The sequence below is a fragment of the Arachis stenosperma genome, chromosome 5 (genome assembly GCF_014773155.1).
Source record: "Arachis stenosperma cultivar V10309 chromosome 5, arast.V10309.gnm1.PFL2, whole genome shotgun sequence".
NCBI classification, from domain to species: domain Eukaryota; kingdom Viridiplantae; phylum Streptophyta; class Magnoliopsida; order Fabales; family Fabaceae; genus Arachis; species Arachis stenosperma.
Window position 1 is genome coordinate 104,476,901 of NC_080381.1, and position 16,196 is coordinate 104,493,096.

A 16,196-nucleotide genomic window follows, 5' to 3' on the forward strand; every position below is an offset into this window, starting at 1 on the left:
TTCTTGTTAAGAAAGGTTTAATCTTTACATTCTAGAATCATATATGTTAGTTTCTTGTTAGTCAAGTCATCAATTTCAAATTTAAAAATCAAATATTTTTTTTAAATCTTTTCAAATCACATCTTTCTCAAATCTCAATTTCAAAATCTTTTCTAACTTCCTATCATTTCAAAATTGATTTTCAAATCTTTTTCAATTAACTACTTGATTTTTTTTGTTTGATTTTAAAAATTTACTATTTCTTATCTTTTTCAATACCACCTAACTACTTTTCTCTCTCTAATTTTTGAAAACCACTAACCACTTTTTCAAAATTCTTTTTAAATAACTAATTGTTTTAAACTCTAATTCTATTTTATTTCTTCTAATATTTTCGAATACTAACCAATAATTAAAATAAAAAAAAATATTTTTCTTTTCTTTTCTACTTATTTTCGAATTTCTTTTCTCTCTCATGTCTTTCTATTTATTTATTTATTTACTAACACTTCTCTCCTTCTTAAAATTTGAACCCTCTCTCCATCTCTGTGTTTGAATTCTCTTTATTTTTTCTCTACCTCATTCTTCTCTTCTTCTCTTCTTCTACTCACATAAAGGAATCTCTATACTGTGACATAGAGGATTCCTCTTCTTTTCTGTTCTCTTCTTTTTCACATGAGCAGGAACAAGGATAAGGATATTCTTGTTGAAGCCGATCCTGAACTTGAAAGGACTCTGAAGAGGAAGCTAAGAGAAGCTAGAGCACAACTCTCTGGAGAGGACCTGACAGAAATTTTCAAAAAAGAAGAAGACATGGCTGCCGAAAATAATAACAAGAATGCAAGGAAGATGATTGGTGACTATGCTGCACCAACATCCAACTTCTATGGAAGAAGTATCTCAATTCCTGCCATTGGAGCAAACAACTTTGAGCTTAAGTCTCAATTAGTTTCTCTAATACAGTAGAACTGCAAGTTTCATGGACTTCCATCAGAAGATCCTCATCAGTTCTTATCTGAATTCTTACAGATCTGTGGTACTGTTAAGACCAATGGGGTTGATCCCGAGGTCTACAGACTTATGCTTTTCCCCTTTGCTGTAAGAGACAGAGCTTGGACATAGTTGGACTCACAACCTAGAGAAAGCCTGAACTCTTGGGACAAGCTGGTCAATGCTTTCTTGACCAAATTCTTTCCACCTCAAAAGATGAGTAAGCTCAGAGTGGATGTCCAAACCTTCAGACAGAAGGAAGGTGGATCCTTCTATGAAGCTTGGGAAAGATACAAGCAATTAACTAAAAGGTGTCCTTCTGACATGTTTCCAGAAGGGGGCATCATATGTATATTTGGTGCGCGAAATTGTGAACAATACTTTTTCACAACTCTCATAATCCCCGGTAATGGCTCCACAAACGTGGTAGCTCAATACCATGGCATTACACAACTTCGCACAACTAACCAGCAAGTGCACTGGGTCGTCCAAGTAATACCTTACGTGAGTAAGGGTCGATCCCACGGAGATTGTTAGTATTGAAGCAAGCTATGGTCATCTTGTAAATCTTAGTCAGGTAAACTCAAATGTATATGATGATGAACGAAAATAACATAAAAGATAAAGATAGTGATACTTATGTAATTCATTGGTAGGAACTTCAGATAAGCGCATGAAGATGCCTTCCCTTCCGTCTCTCTGCTTTCCTACTGCCTTCATCCAATCCTTCTTACTCCTTTCCATGGCAAGCTTGTGTAGGGTTTCACCATTGTCAGTGGCTACCTCCCATCCTCTCATTGAAAACGATTGCATATGCTCTGGTCACAGCATAGCGGAATTCATCTGTCGGTTCTCAATCAGGCCGGAATAGAATCCAGTGATTCTTTTACGTCTGTCACTAACGCCCCGCCCTCAGGAGTTTGAAGCACGTCACAGTCATTCAGTCATTGAATCCTACTCAGAATACCACAGACAAGGTTAGACCTTCCGGATTCTCTTGAATGCTGCCATCAGTTCTCGCCTATACCACGAAGACTCTGATCTCACGGAATGGTTGGCTCGTTTGTCAGGCGAGCACTCGGTTGTCAGGCGATCAACCATGCATCGTGCAATCAGGAATCCAAGAGATATTCACTAAGCCTCAGATGCTTGTAGAACAAGAGTGGTTGTCAGTCACTTTGTTCATGGGTGAGAATGGTGATGAGTGTCAATCATCACCTTCATCAAGTTGAAGAACGAGTGATATCTTGGACAAAGAACAAGCGGAATTGAATGGAAGAACAATAGTAATTGCATTAATACTCGAGGTACAGCAGAGCTCCACACCTTAGTCTATGGTGTGTAGAACCTCCACCGTTGAAAATACATAAGCATAAGGTCTAGGCATGGCCGAATGGCCAGCCTCCCAATGATCTAAGATAGCATACAAAACGAAGATAGCTACCAAAAGTCCTGTAATACAATAGTAAAAGGTCCTACTTATAAGAACTAGTAACCTAAGGTGTACAGAAATGAGTAAATGACATAAAAATCCACTTCCGGGCCCACTTGGTGTGTGCTTGGGCTGAGCAATGAAGCATTTTTCGTGTAGAGACTCTTCTTGGAGTTAAACGCCAGCTTTGGTGCCAGTTTGGGCGTTTAACTCCCATTTGGGTGCCAGTTCCAGCGTTTAACGCTGGGATTTCTTGAGGTGACTTTGAACGCCGGTTTGGGCCATCAAATCTTGGGCAAAGTATGGACTATCATATATTGCTGGAAAGCCCAGGATGTCTACTTTCCAACGCCGTTGAGAGCGCGCCAATTGGGCTTCTGTAGCTCCAGAAAATCCACTTCGAGTGCAGGGAGGTCAGAATCCAACAGCATCTGCAGTCCTTTTGAGTCTCTGGATCAGATTTTTGCTCAGGTCCCTCAATTTCAGCCAGAAAATACCTGAAATCACAGAAAAACACACAAACTCATAGTAAAGTCCAGAAAAGTGAATTTTAACTAAAACTAATAAAATATACTAAAAACTAACTAGATCATACCAAAAACATACTAAAAACAATGCCAAAAAGTGTACAAATTATCCGCTCATCACAACACCAAACTTAAATTGTTGCTTGTCCCCAAGCAACTGAAGATCAAATAAGATAAAAAGAAGAGAATATGCAATGACTCCAAAAACATCTATGAAGATCAGTATTAATTAGATGAGCGGGGCTTTTAGCTTTTTGCCTCTGAATAGTTTTGGCATCTCACTCTATCCTTTGGAATTCAGAATGATTGGCTTCTTTAGGAACTCAGAATCCAGATAGTGTTATTGATTCTCCTAGTTAAGTATGATGATTCTTGAACACAGCTACTTATTGAGTCTTGGCCGTGGCCCAAAGCACTCTGTCTTCCAGTATTACCACCGGATACATACATGCCACAGACACATAATTGGGTGAACCTTTTCAGATTGTGACTTAGCTTTGCTAAAGTCCCCAATTAGAGGTGCCCAGGGTTCTTAAGCACACTCTTATTGCCTTGGATCACAACTTTATTTCTTTCTTTTTTCTTTCTTTTCTCTCTTTTTTTTGATTTTTTTCGGTTTTTTTTTTCGTTTGCTTCTTTCTCTTTTTTTTTTTTTGTATTCACTGCTTTTTCTTGCTTCAAGAATCATATTTATGATTTTTCAGATCCTCAGTAACATGTCTCCTTTTTCATCATTCTTTCAAGAGCCAACATTCATGAACCACAAATTCAAAAGACATATGCACTGTTCAAGCATACATTCAGAGAACAAAAGTGTTGCCACCACATCAAAATAATCAAACTATTATAAAATTTAAAATTCATGCAATTCTTTTCCTTTTCAATTAAGCACGTTTTTGTTTAAGAGTGGTGATGGATTCATAGGACATTCATAACTTTAAGGCATAGACACTAAGATACTAATGATCACAAGACACAAACATGGATAAACATAAGCATAAAATTCGAAAAACAGAAGAATAAAGAACAAGGAAATCAAAGAACGGGTCCACCTTAGTGATGGCGGCTCTTTCTTCCTCTTGAAGATCCTATGGAGTGCTTGAGCTCCTCAATGTCTCTTCCTTGTCTTTGTTGCTCCTCCCTCATGATTCTTTGGTTTTCTCTAATTTCATGAAGGATGATGGAGTGTTCTTGATGCTCCACCCTTAGTTGTCCCATGTTGGAACTCAACTCTCCTAGGGAGGTGTTTAGTTGCTCCCAATAGTCTTGTGGAGGAAAGTGCATCCCTTGAGGTATCTCAGGGATCTCTTGATGAGAGGGGTCTCTTGTGTGCTCCATCCTTTTCTTGGTGATGGGCTTGTCCTCATCAATGGGGGTGTCTCCTTCTATGTCAACTCCTACTGAATAACAGAGGTGACAAATGAGATGAGGGAAGGCTAACCTTGCCAAGGTGGAGGTCTTGTCCACCACCTTATAGAGTTCTTGGGCTATAACCTCATGAACCTCTATTTCTTCTCCAATCATGATACTATGGATCATGATAGCCCGGTCTATGGTAACTTCAGACCGGTTGCTAGTGGGAATGATTGAGTGTTGTATGAACTCTAACCATCCTCTAGCCACGGGCTTGAGGTCATGCCTTCTCAATTGAACCGGCTTTCCACTTGAATCTTGCTTCCATTGTGTGCCCTCTTCACATATGATTGTGAGGACTTGGTCCAACCTTTGATCAAAGTTGACCCTTCTTGTATAAGGATGCTCATCTCCTTGCATCATAGGCAAGTTGAACGCCACCCTCACACTCTCCGGACTAAAATCCAAGTATTTCCCCCGAACCATAGTGAGATAATTCTTTGGATCCGGGTTCACACTTTGGTCATGGTTCTTGGTGATCCATGCATTGGCATAGAACTCTTGAACCATCAAGATTCCGACTTGTTGAATGGGGTTGGTAAGTACTTCCCAACCTCTTCTTCGGATCTCATGGCGGATCTCCGGGTATTCACCCTTTTTGAGTGAAAAGGGGACTTCGGGGATCACCTTCTTCAAGGCCACAACTTCATAGAAGTGGACTTGATGCACCCTTGAGAGGAATCTATCCATCTCCCATGACTCGGAGGTGGAAGCTTTTGCCTTCCCTTTCCTCTTTCTAGAGGTTTCTCCGGCCTTGGATGCCATAATGGTTATGGAAAAACGAAAAAGCAACGCTTTTACCACACCAAACTTAAAATGTTTGCTCGTCCTCGAGCAAAAGAAGAGAGAAGAGAGTAGAAGAAGAAGAAATGAAGAAGAGGGAGATGGTGTGTGTTCGGCCAAAGAGGGGGAGAAGTGGTGTTTAGGTTGTGTGAAAATGAAGGGTTGAAGAAGGGTATATATAGGAGAGAGGGGGGTTAATGGTTCGGCCATTATGGGTGGGTTTGGGAGGGAAAGTGGTTTAAATTTGAAGGGTGAGGTTGGTGGGGTTTTATGAAGGATGGATGTGAGTGGTGAAGAGAAAGATGGGATTTGATAGGTGAGGGGTTTTTGGGGAAGAGGTGTTGAGGTGATTGGTGAATGGGGGAAGAAGAGAGAGAGTGGTGGTGGGGTCCTGTGGGGTCCACAGATCCTGTGGTGTCAAGGAAAAGTCATCCCTGCACCAAATGGCATCAAAATTCACGTTTTGAGCCATTTCTGGCGTTAAACGCCGGGCTGGTGCCCATTCCTGGCGTTTAACGCCAGGTTCTAGCCCTTTTCTGGCGTTTAACGCCAGTCTGGTGCCCCTTTCTGGCGTTAAACGCCCAGAATAGTGCCAGACTGGGCGTTAAACGCCCAACTGCTAGGCTTACTGGCGTTTAAACGCCAGCAGCATCTTCCTCCAGGGTGTGCTATTTTTCTTCCTGTTTTTCATTCTGTTTTTGCTTTTTTCATTGTTTTTGTGACTTCTTATGATCATCAACCTACAAAAAAAGATAAAATAACAAAAGAAAATAGTTAACTATAAAACATTGGGTTGCCTCCCAACAAGCGCTTCTTTAATGTCATTAGCTTGACAGAGGACTCTCATGGAGCCTCAGAAATACTTAGAACCGTGTTGGAACCTCCCAACACCAAACCTAGAGTTTGAATGTGGGGGTTCAACACCAAACTTAGAGTTTGGTTGTGGCCTCCCAACACCAAACTTAGAGTTTGACTGTGGGGGCTCTGCTTGGCTCTGTTTTGAGAGAAGCTCTTCATGCTTCCTCTCCATGATGATAGAGGGATGTCCTTGGGCCTTAAACACCAAGGATTCTTCATTCACTTGAATGATTAGCTCTCCTCTATCAACATCAATCACAGCCTTTGCTGTGGCTAGGAAGGGTCTGCCAAGGATGATGGATTCATCCATGCACTCCCCAGTCTCTAGGACTACGAAGTCAGTAGGGATGTAATGGTCTTCAACTTTTACCAGAACATCCTCTACAAGTCCATAGGCTTGTTTTCTTGAGTTGTCTGCCATCTCTAGTGAGATTTTTGCAGCTTGCACCTCAAAGATCCCTAATTTCTCCATTACAGAGGGGCATGAGGTTTACACTTGACCCTAAGTCACACAAGGCCTTCTTGAAGGTCATGGTGCCTATGGTACAAGGTATAGAAAACTTCCCAGGATCCTGCCTCTTTTGAGGCAGTTTCTGCCTAGACAAGTCATCCAGTTCTTTGGTGAGCAAAGGGGGTTCATCCTCCCAAGTCTCATTTCCAAATAACTTGTCATTTAGCTTCATGATTGCTCCAAGGTATTTAGCAACTTGCTCTTCAGTGATATACTCATCCTCTTCAGAGGAAGAATACTCATCAGAGCTCATGAAAGGCAGAAGTAAGTCCAATGGAATCTCTATGGTCTCATGTTGAGCCTCAGATTCCCATGGTTCCTCATTGGGGAACTCAGAGGAGATTGGTGCACGCCCATTGAGGTCTTCCTCAGTGGCGTCCACCTCCTCTCTTTCCTCTCCATATTCGGCCATGTTTATGGCTTTGCACTCTCCTTTTGGATTTTCTTCTGTATTACTTGGGAGAGTACTAGGAGGGAGTTCAGTAACTTTCTTGCTCAGCTGACCCACTTGTCCTTCCAAATTTCTGATGGAGGACCTTGTTTCATTCATGAAACTTTGAGTGGTTTTAATTAGATCAGAGACCATTGTTGCTAAGTCAGAAGTACTCTGCTTAGAACTCTCTGTCTGTTGCTGAGAAGATGATGGAAAAGGCTTGCCATTGCTAAACCTGTTTCTTCCACCATTATTATTATTGAAACCTTGTTGGGGTCTCTCTTGATTCTTCCATGAGAAATTTGGGTGATTTCTCCATGAAGAATTGTAGGTGTTTCCATAGGGTTCTCCTAGGTAATTCACCTCTTCCATTGAAGGATTCTCAGGATCATAAGCTTCTTCCTCAGATGAAGCTTCCTTAGTACTGCCAGGTGCATTTTGCATTCCAGACAGACTTTGAGAAATCAAATTGACTTGTTGAGTCAATATCTTGTTCTGAGCCAGTATGGCATTCAGAGCATCAATCTCAAGAACTCCTTTCTTCTGACTAGTCCCATTGTTCACAGGATTCCTTTCAGAAGTGTACATGAATTGGTTATTTGCAACCATTTCAATTAGTTCCTGAGCCTCTGTAGGCATCTTCTTCAGATGAAGAGATCCTCCAGCAGAGCTATCCAAAGACATCTTGGATAGTTCAGAGAGACCATCATAGAAAATACCTATGATGCTCCATTCAGAAAGCATGTCTGAGGGACATCTTTTGATTAATTGTTTGTATCTTTCCCAAGCTTCATAGAGGGATTCTCCATCCTTCTGTCTGAAGGTTTGGACTTCCACTCTAAGCTTACTCCATCTTTGAGGTGGAAAGAACTTTGCCAAGAAGGCATTGACTAGCTTTTCCCAAGAGTCCAGGCTTTCTTTAGGTTGAGAATCCAACCATATTCTAGCTCTATCTCTTATAGCAAAAGGGAATAGCATCAGTCTATAGACCTCAGGGTCAACCCCATTAGTCTTGACTGTGTCACAGATTTGCAAGAATTCAGCTAAGAACTGATGAGGATCTTCCATTGGAAGTCCATGGAACTTGCAATTCTGTTGCATTAGAGAAACTAATTGAGGCTTAAGCTCAAAGTTGCTTGCTCCAATGGCAGGGATAAAGATGCTTCTCCCATAGAAGTCGGGAGTAGGTGCAGTAAAGTCACCCAGCACCTTCCTTGCATTGTTGGCATTGTTGTTGTTTTCGGCTGCCATGTGTTCTTCTTTTTTGAAGAATTCGGTCAGGTCCTCTAAAGAGAGTTGTGCTTTAGCTTCTCTTAGCTTTCGCTTCAAGGTCCTCTCAGGTTCAGGGTCAGCTTCAACAAGAATGCCTTTGTCTCTGCTCCTGCTCATATGAAAGAGAAGAGAACAAGAAAAATGTGGAATCCTCTATGTCACAGTATAGAGATTCCTTGAAGTGTCAGAGGAAAAGAAAAATAGAAGAAAGAAGGTAGAAGAATTCGAACTTGATGAGATAGAGTTCGAATTGTGCATTAAGAAGGAACAGTACTCCATAAATAGAAGGATGTGAGAGAGAGGGAAGAGGATTTTCGAAAATTAAATTAAGAAGATTTTTAAAAAATATTTTGAAAAATTGATTGATAATTTTCGAAAATTGAAGTTGGAAGAGAAATCAAGTGATTTTTGAAAAAAGATTTTGAAATTAGAAATTAAAAAGATTTGATTAAAAACTATTTTGAAAAAGATGTGGTTTAGAAGATATGATTTGTTTTTAAAAAAAATGTGATTGAGAAGATATGATTTGAAAACAATTTTAAAAGATATGTTTTGAAAATTATTTTAAAAGATTTGATTTTGAAAATTAGTGATTCGCCTAACAAGAAAAGATATGATTCAAACATTAAACCTTTCTCAACAGAAAAGGCAACAAATTTGAGATGTTCAATCAAATCATTAATTGTTAGTAAGTATCTTTAAAAAAGGAAAGAAATTGACTTTTGAAAACATTTGATTGAAAAGATATGATTTGAAAAAGATTTGATTTTGAAAAACTTTGAAAACTTGAAAAAAAAATTGATTTGAAAACAAAATCTTCCCCCTTTGCCATCCTGGCGTTAAACGCCCAGAATGGTATACATTCTGGCGTTTAACGCCCAAAATGCTACCTCTTTGGGTGTTAAACGCCCAACCAGGTACCCTGGCTGGCGTTTAAACGCCAGTCTGTCTTCTTCACTGGGCATTTTTGAATGCTCAGCTTTTTCTGTATAATTCCTCTGCAGTATGTTCTGAATCTTCAATTCTTTGTATCATTGACTTGAAAAGACATAAATCAAAAATATTTTTGGATTTTTAATAATAATGGAAAATCAAAATGCAACTAGAATCAAACAACAATGCATGCAAGACACCAAACTTAGCAGTTTGTATACTACTGACCCTAACAAAAATGAAAATGCTCATGGGACACACAAGACACTCAAGTCAATAGAATTCAAAGATCAAAACAAAGAAATACATGCATGGATTCGAAAAATATAACAAAAGCATGCATTTGACACCAAACTTAAGATGAGACTCTAGACTCAAACAAGAAATATTTTTGGATTTTATGATTTTTTAAATTTTTTGTGTTTTTCGAAAATTAAGTGGGAAAAGACATCAAAATTCTTAATGAGAATTCCAGGAATCAGTGCAATGCTAGTCTAAGACTCCGGTCCAGGAATTAGACATGGCTTCACAGCCAGCCAAGCTTTCAAAGAAAGCTTCGGTCCAAAACACTAGACATGACCAAAGGTCAGCCAAGCCTTAGCAGATCACTGCTCCAAAAGCAAAATTAATGAAAATCAACAAGCTCTTGTGGTGATAAGTTGAAACCTCGGTCCAATCAGATTAGACATGGCTTCTCAGCCAGCCAGATTTCAACAAATCATCATGAAACTCTAGAATTCATCTTCAAGAATTTCGAAAAAAATAAATACCTAATCTAAGCAACAAGATGAACCGTCAGTTGTCCAAACTAGAACAATCCCAGGCATTGTTACCAAAAGCTTGCTCAAAACTTGAACAATCCCCGGCAACGGCGCCAAAAACTTGGTGCGCGAAATTGTGAACAATACTTTTTCACAACTCTCATAATCCCCGGTAATGGCTCCACAAACGTGGTAGCTCAATACCATGGCATTACACAACTTCGCACAACTAACCAGCAAGTGCACTGGGTCGTCCAAGTAATACCTTACGTGAGTAAGGGTCGATCCCACGGAGATTGTTAGTATTGAAGCAAGCTATGGTCATCTTGTAAATCTTAGTCAGGTAAACTCAAATGTATATGATGATGAATGAAAATAACATAAAAGATAAAGATAGTGATACTTATGTAATTCATTGGTAGGAACTTCAGATAAGCGCATGAAGATGCCTTCCCTTCCGTCTCTCTGCTTTCCTACTGCCTTCATCCAATCCTTCTTACTCCTTTCCATGGCAAGCTTGTGTAGGGTTTCACCATTGTCAGTGGCTACCTCCCATCCTCTCATTGAAAACGATTGCATATGCTCTGGTCACAGCATAGCGGAATTCATCTGTCGGTTCTCAATCAGGCCGGAATAGAATCCAGTGATTCTTTTGCGTCTGTCACTAATGCCCCGCCCTCAGGAGTTTGAAGCACGTCACAGTCATTCAGTCATTGAATCCTACTCAGAATACCACAGACAAGGTTAGACCTTCCGGATTCTCTTGAATGCAGCCATCAGTTCTCGCCTATACCACGAAGACTCTGATCTCACGGAATGGTTGGCTCGTTTGTCAGGCGAGCACTCGGTTGTCAGGCGATCAACCATGCATCGTGCAATCAGGAATCCAAGAGATATTCACTAAGCCTCAGATGCTTGTAGAACAAGAGTGGTTGTCAGTCACTTTGTTCATGGGTGAGAATGGTGATGAGTGTCAATCATCACCTTCATCAAGTTGAAGAACGAGTGATATCTTGGACAAAGAACAAGCGGAATTGAATGGAAGAACAATAGTAATTGCATTAATACTCGAGGTATAGCAGAGCTCCACACCTTAGTCTATGGTGTGTAGAACCTCCACCGTTGAAAATACATAAGCATAAGGTCTAGGCATGGCCGAATGGCCAGCCTCCCAATGATCTAAGATAGCATACAAAACGAAGATAGCTACCAAAAGTCCTGTAATACAATAGTAAAAGGTCCTACTTATAAGAACTAGTAACCTAAGGTGTACAGAAATGAGTAAATGACATAAAAATCCACTTCCGGGCCCACTTGGTGTGTGCTTGGGCTGAGCAATGAAGCATTTTTCGTGTAGAGACTCTTCTTGGAGTTAAACGCCAGCTTTGGTGCCAGTTTGGGCGTTTAACTCCCATTTGGGTGCCAGTTCCAGCGTTTAACGCTGGGATTTCTTGAGGTGACTTTGAACGCCGGTTTGGGCCATCAAATCTTGGGCAAATTATGGACTATCATATATTGCTGGAAAGCCCAGGATGTCTACTTTCCAACGCCGTTGAGAGCGCGCCAATTGGGCTTCTGTAGCTCCAGAAAATCCATTTCCAGTGCAGGGAGGTCAGAATCCAACAGCATCTGCAGTCCTTTTGAGTCTCTGGATCAGATTTTTGCTCAGGTCCCTCAATTTCAGCCAGAAAATACCTGAAATCACAGAAAAACACACAAAATCATAGTAAAGTTCAGAAAAGTGAATTTTAACTAAAAACTAATAAAAATATACTAAAAACTAACTAGATCATACCAAAAACATACTAAAAACAATGCCAAAAAGTGTACAAATTATCCGCTCATCAATATTCTATGATGGTCTGTTTGAGTTATCTAAGATGTCATTAGACCACTCTACTGGTGGATCTCTTCATCTGAAGACGCCTGCAGAAGCCTAGGAACTCATTGAAATGGTTGCAAATAACCAGTTCATGTACACTTCTGAAAGAAATCCTGCGAATAATGGGGTGACTCAGAAGAAGGGAGTTCTTGAGATTGATACTCTGAATGCCATATTGGCTCAAAATAAAATATTGACTCAGCAAGTCAATATGATTTTTCAGAGTCTGACTGGATTGCAAGCTGCATCCGTAAGTACTAAAGAAGCCTCCTCTGAAGGAGAAGCTTATGACCCTGAGAATCCTGCAATGGAAGAGGTGAATTACATGGGAGAATCCTATGGAAACACCTATAATCTTTCATGGAGGAATCACCCAAATTTTTCATGGAAGGATCAACAGAAGCCTCAACAAGGTTTCAATAACAATAATGGTGGGAGAAATAAGTTTGGCAATAGCAAACTTTTTCCATCATCTTCTCAGCAACAGACAGAGAATTCTGAGCAAAGCCTCTCTGGCTTAGCAAACATAGTATCTTATCTATCTAAGGCCACTCTTAGTTTCATGAATGAAACGAGGTCCTCCATTAGAAATTGAAGGACAAGTATGTCAGCTGAGTAAAAGAGTTTCTGAAACTCCTCCTAGTACTCTCCCAAGCAATACAGAAGAAAATCCAAAAAGAGAGTGCAAGGCCATCCACACGTCCAACATGGCCGAACCTATAGAAGAGGGAAAGGCAATGATTCCTAGTGAGGAATACCTCATGGGACGTCCACTAGCCAACAAGGAGTTCCTTATTGAGAAACCAAAGGAGTTTGATGCTCATCTAGAGACCATACAGATTCCACTAAACTTTTTATTACCATTCATGAGCTCTGATGAGTATTCTTCCTCTGAAGAAAATGAAGTTACTACTGAAGAGCAAATTGCTCAATATATAGGAGAAATCATGAAGCTGAATGCCAACTTATTTAGTAATGAGACTTGGGAGGATGAACCTCCATTGCTCATTAATGAACTGAATACATGGATTCAGCAGACATTGCCTCAAATGAAAGAAGATCCCGGAAGGTTCTTGATACCTTGCACCATAGGCACCATGACCTTTGAAAAGGCTCTGTGTGACCTAGGATCAAGTATCAACCTCATGCCACTCTCTGTAATGGAGAAACTAGGGATCTTTGAGGTACAAGCTGTAAGAATCTCACTAGAGATGGCAAACAAATCAAAGAAACAGGCTTATGGACTTGTAGAGGATGTCTTGGTAAAGGTTGAAAGCCTTTACATCCCTGCTGATTTCATAATCCTAGACACTGGGAAGGATGAGGATGAATCCATCATCCTTGGAAGACCCTTCCTAGCCACAATAAAGACTGTGATTGATGTAGATAGAGGAGAGCTAGTCCTTCAATTGAATGAGGACTACCTTGTGTTTAAGGCTCAAGGATCTTCTTTTGTAAACATGGTAAAGAAGCAAGAAAAGCTTCTCTCAGTATAGAGTCAAGCAAAGCCCCCACATTCAAACTCTAAGTTTGGTGTTGGGAGGCCACAATCACGCTTTGAGCACCTGTAAAGCTCTGTAAGAGCTTCCTGCAAGCTATTGACATTAAAGAAGCGTTTATTGGGAGGCAACCCAATTTTATTTATCTATATTATTTACTCTTTTATTTTATTTTCCATTGTTATTTTATGTCTTCTTTAGGATGATGATCATGTGGAGTCATAAAAATAACTGCAAAAATTAAAGCAAAATAAAAAATAGCATAAAAAATAGCACACCTTGGAGGAAGAGCTTACTGGTGTTTAAACGCCAGTAAGGATACCAAAATGGGCGTTTAACGCCCAGCATGGCACCATTCTGGGCGTTTAAACGCCAGAAATGGGTAGCAGTCTGGCGTTTAAATGCCAGAACTGGTAGGCAAACTGGCGTTTAAACGCCAGTAAAGGTATAAAAATAGGCATTGAAACGCCCAGTCTGGCACCTTTCTGGGCGTTTAAACGCCAGAAAAGGGCAGTAGACTGGCGTTTAAACGCTAGAAAAGGGCATCAGCCCGGCGTTTAAATGCCAAGATTAGCACATAGAGGGCGTTTAACGCCATCAAGGTGCAGACATGCAAAATCCTTGACACCTCAGGATCTGTGGACCCCACAGGATTCCCACCTACCCCACCTCACTCTCTCTCCTCTTCACACTTCTCCAAAACACTCTACCCAGAACACCACTCACCTATCAAATCTTATCCTCTTCCCCATATTCTCTTCATCACTCACATCTATTTCCTAATTCCCATAAAACCATCATACAACCCACCTACCCTCACCCACTTAAATTCAAACCATCTCCCTCCCAAACCCACCCCTTCTCACATGAACCAACTCCCTCTCTTACCCTATAAATACCACTCTTTACTCCTTCATTTTCACACATCACATACATTTCTTTCCCCCCTTGGCCGAACCCTCTCAAGCCTCTATATCCCACTTTTCTTCTTCTTCTACTCTCTTCTTTCTTCTTTTGCTCGAGGACGAGCAAACCTCTTAAGTTTGGTGTGGAAAAAGCCTTACTTTTTAATTTTTCATAACCATTTATGGCACCTAAGGCCGAAGAAACCTCTAGAAAGAAGAAAAGAAAGGCAAAAGCTTCCACCTTCGAGTCATGGGAGATAGAGAGATTCATCTCAAAGGTCCATCAAGACCACTTCTATGAAGTTGTGGCCAAGAAGAAGGTAATCTCTGAGGTCCCTTTCATGCTCAAGAAGAATGAGTATCCGGAGATCTGACATGAGATTAGGAGAAGAGGATAGGAAGCTCTCACCAATCCCATTCAACAAGTCAGAATCTTAATGGTTCAAGAGTTCTATGCTAATGCATGGATCACCAAGAACCATGATCAAAGTATGAACCCGGACCCAAAGAATTGGCTCACAATGGTTTGGGGGAAATACTTAGATTTCAGTCTGGAAAATGTAAGATTAGCATTCAACTTGCCAATGATGCAAGGAGATGCACGCCCCTACACTAGAAGGGTCAACTTTGACCAAAGGTTGGACCAAGACCTCATGCACATATGTGTAGAAGGAGCTCAATAGAAGAGAGACTCCAAAGGGAAGTCGGTTCAGCTAAGAATGCTTGACCTTAAGCCTGTGGCTAGAGGATGGTTGGAGTTCATCCAATGCTCCATCATTCCTACTAGCAACCGGTCTGAAGTAACTGTGGATCGGGCTATCATGATCCATAGTATCATGATTGGAGAGGAAGTGGAAGTTCATGAGATCATATCTCTAGAACTCTACAAGGTGGTTGACAAGACCTCCACTTTGGCAAGGTTAGCCTTCCCTCATCTCATCTGTCACCTATGCAATTTAGCTAGAATTGTCATAGAGAAAGATACCCTCAGTGAAGAGGAAAATCCCATCACCAAAAAGAGGATAGAGCAAATAAGAGAGCCCACTCATGGACCTCAACAAGCGCATGAGGAAGTCCCTCATCAAGAAATCCCTGAGATACCTCAAGGGATGCATTTTCTTCCACACAACTATTGGGAACAACTCAACATTTCTCTAGGAGATTTGAGTTCCAACATGGAGCAACTAAGGATGGAGCCCCAAGAGCATTCCATCATCCTCCATGAAATTAGAGAGGACCAAAGAGCCATGAGGGAAGAGCAACAAAGGCAAGGAAGAGACATTGAGGAGCTCAAGTACTCCATAAGATCTTCAAGAGGAAGAACTAGCCGCCATCACTAAGGTGGACCCGTTCTTTAATTTCCTTGTTATTTGTTTTTCTGTTTTTCGATTTTTTTATGCTTTATGTTTGTCCATGTTTGTGTCTTTATTACATGATCATTAGTGTCTAGTGTCTATGTCTTAAAGCTATGAATAATTCCATGAATCCTTCACCTTTCTTAAATGAAAAATGTTCCTAATTACAAAAGAACAATAAGTACATGAATTTCAATTTTTATCTTGAAATTAGTTTAATTATTTTGATGTGGTGGCAATACTTTTTGTTTTCTGAATGAATGCTTGAACAGTGCATATTTTTTATAGTGAAGTTTATGAATGATAAATTTGTTGGCTCTTGAAAGAATGATGAACAAAGAGAAATGTTATTGACAATCTGAAAAGTCATAAAATTGATTCTTGAAGCAAGAAAAAGTAGTGAAAAACAAATCTTGAAAAAAAAAGTGGCAAAAAAAAGAGAAAAAGAAAAAGCAAGCAGAAAAATCCAATAGCCCTTAAAACCAAAAGGCAAGGGTAAAAAGGATCCAAGGCTTTGAGCATCAATGGATAAGAGGGCCCAAAGGAATAAAATCCTGGCCTAAGCGGCTAAATCAAGTTGTCCCTAACCATGTGCTTGTGTCACGAAAGTCCAAGTGAAAAGCTTGAGACTGGGTGGTTAAAGTCATGATCCAAAGCAAAAAG

General features: G+C 40.3%; 2 non-coding genes across 2 annotated transcripts; one reads left to right on the forward strand and one right to left on the reverse strand.

Annotated features, from left to right (window-relative positions):
• Positions 1–1,191: 1,191 nt before the first annotated feature.
• Positions 1,192–1,295, reverse strand: LOC130932291 (small nucleolar RNA R71). Its single transcript, XR_009067448.1, has one exon. It is a non-coding gene; the product is annotated as a small nucleolar RNA R71 (small nucleolar RNA).
• A 6,369-nt stretch (positions 1,296–7,664) lies between these two features.
• LOC130983555 (small nucleolar RNA R71) lies at positions 7,665–7,772 on the forward strand. The gene has a single exon (XR_009087540.1). It is a non-coding gene; the product is annotated as a small nucleolar RNA R71 (small nucleolar RNA).
• The last annotated feature ends 8,424 nt before the right edge of the window (positions 7,773–16,196 follow it).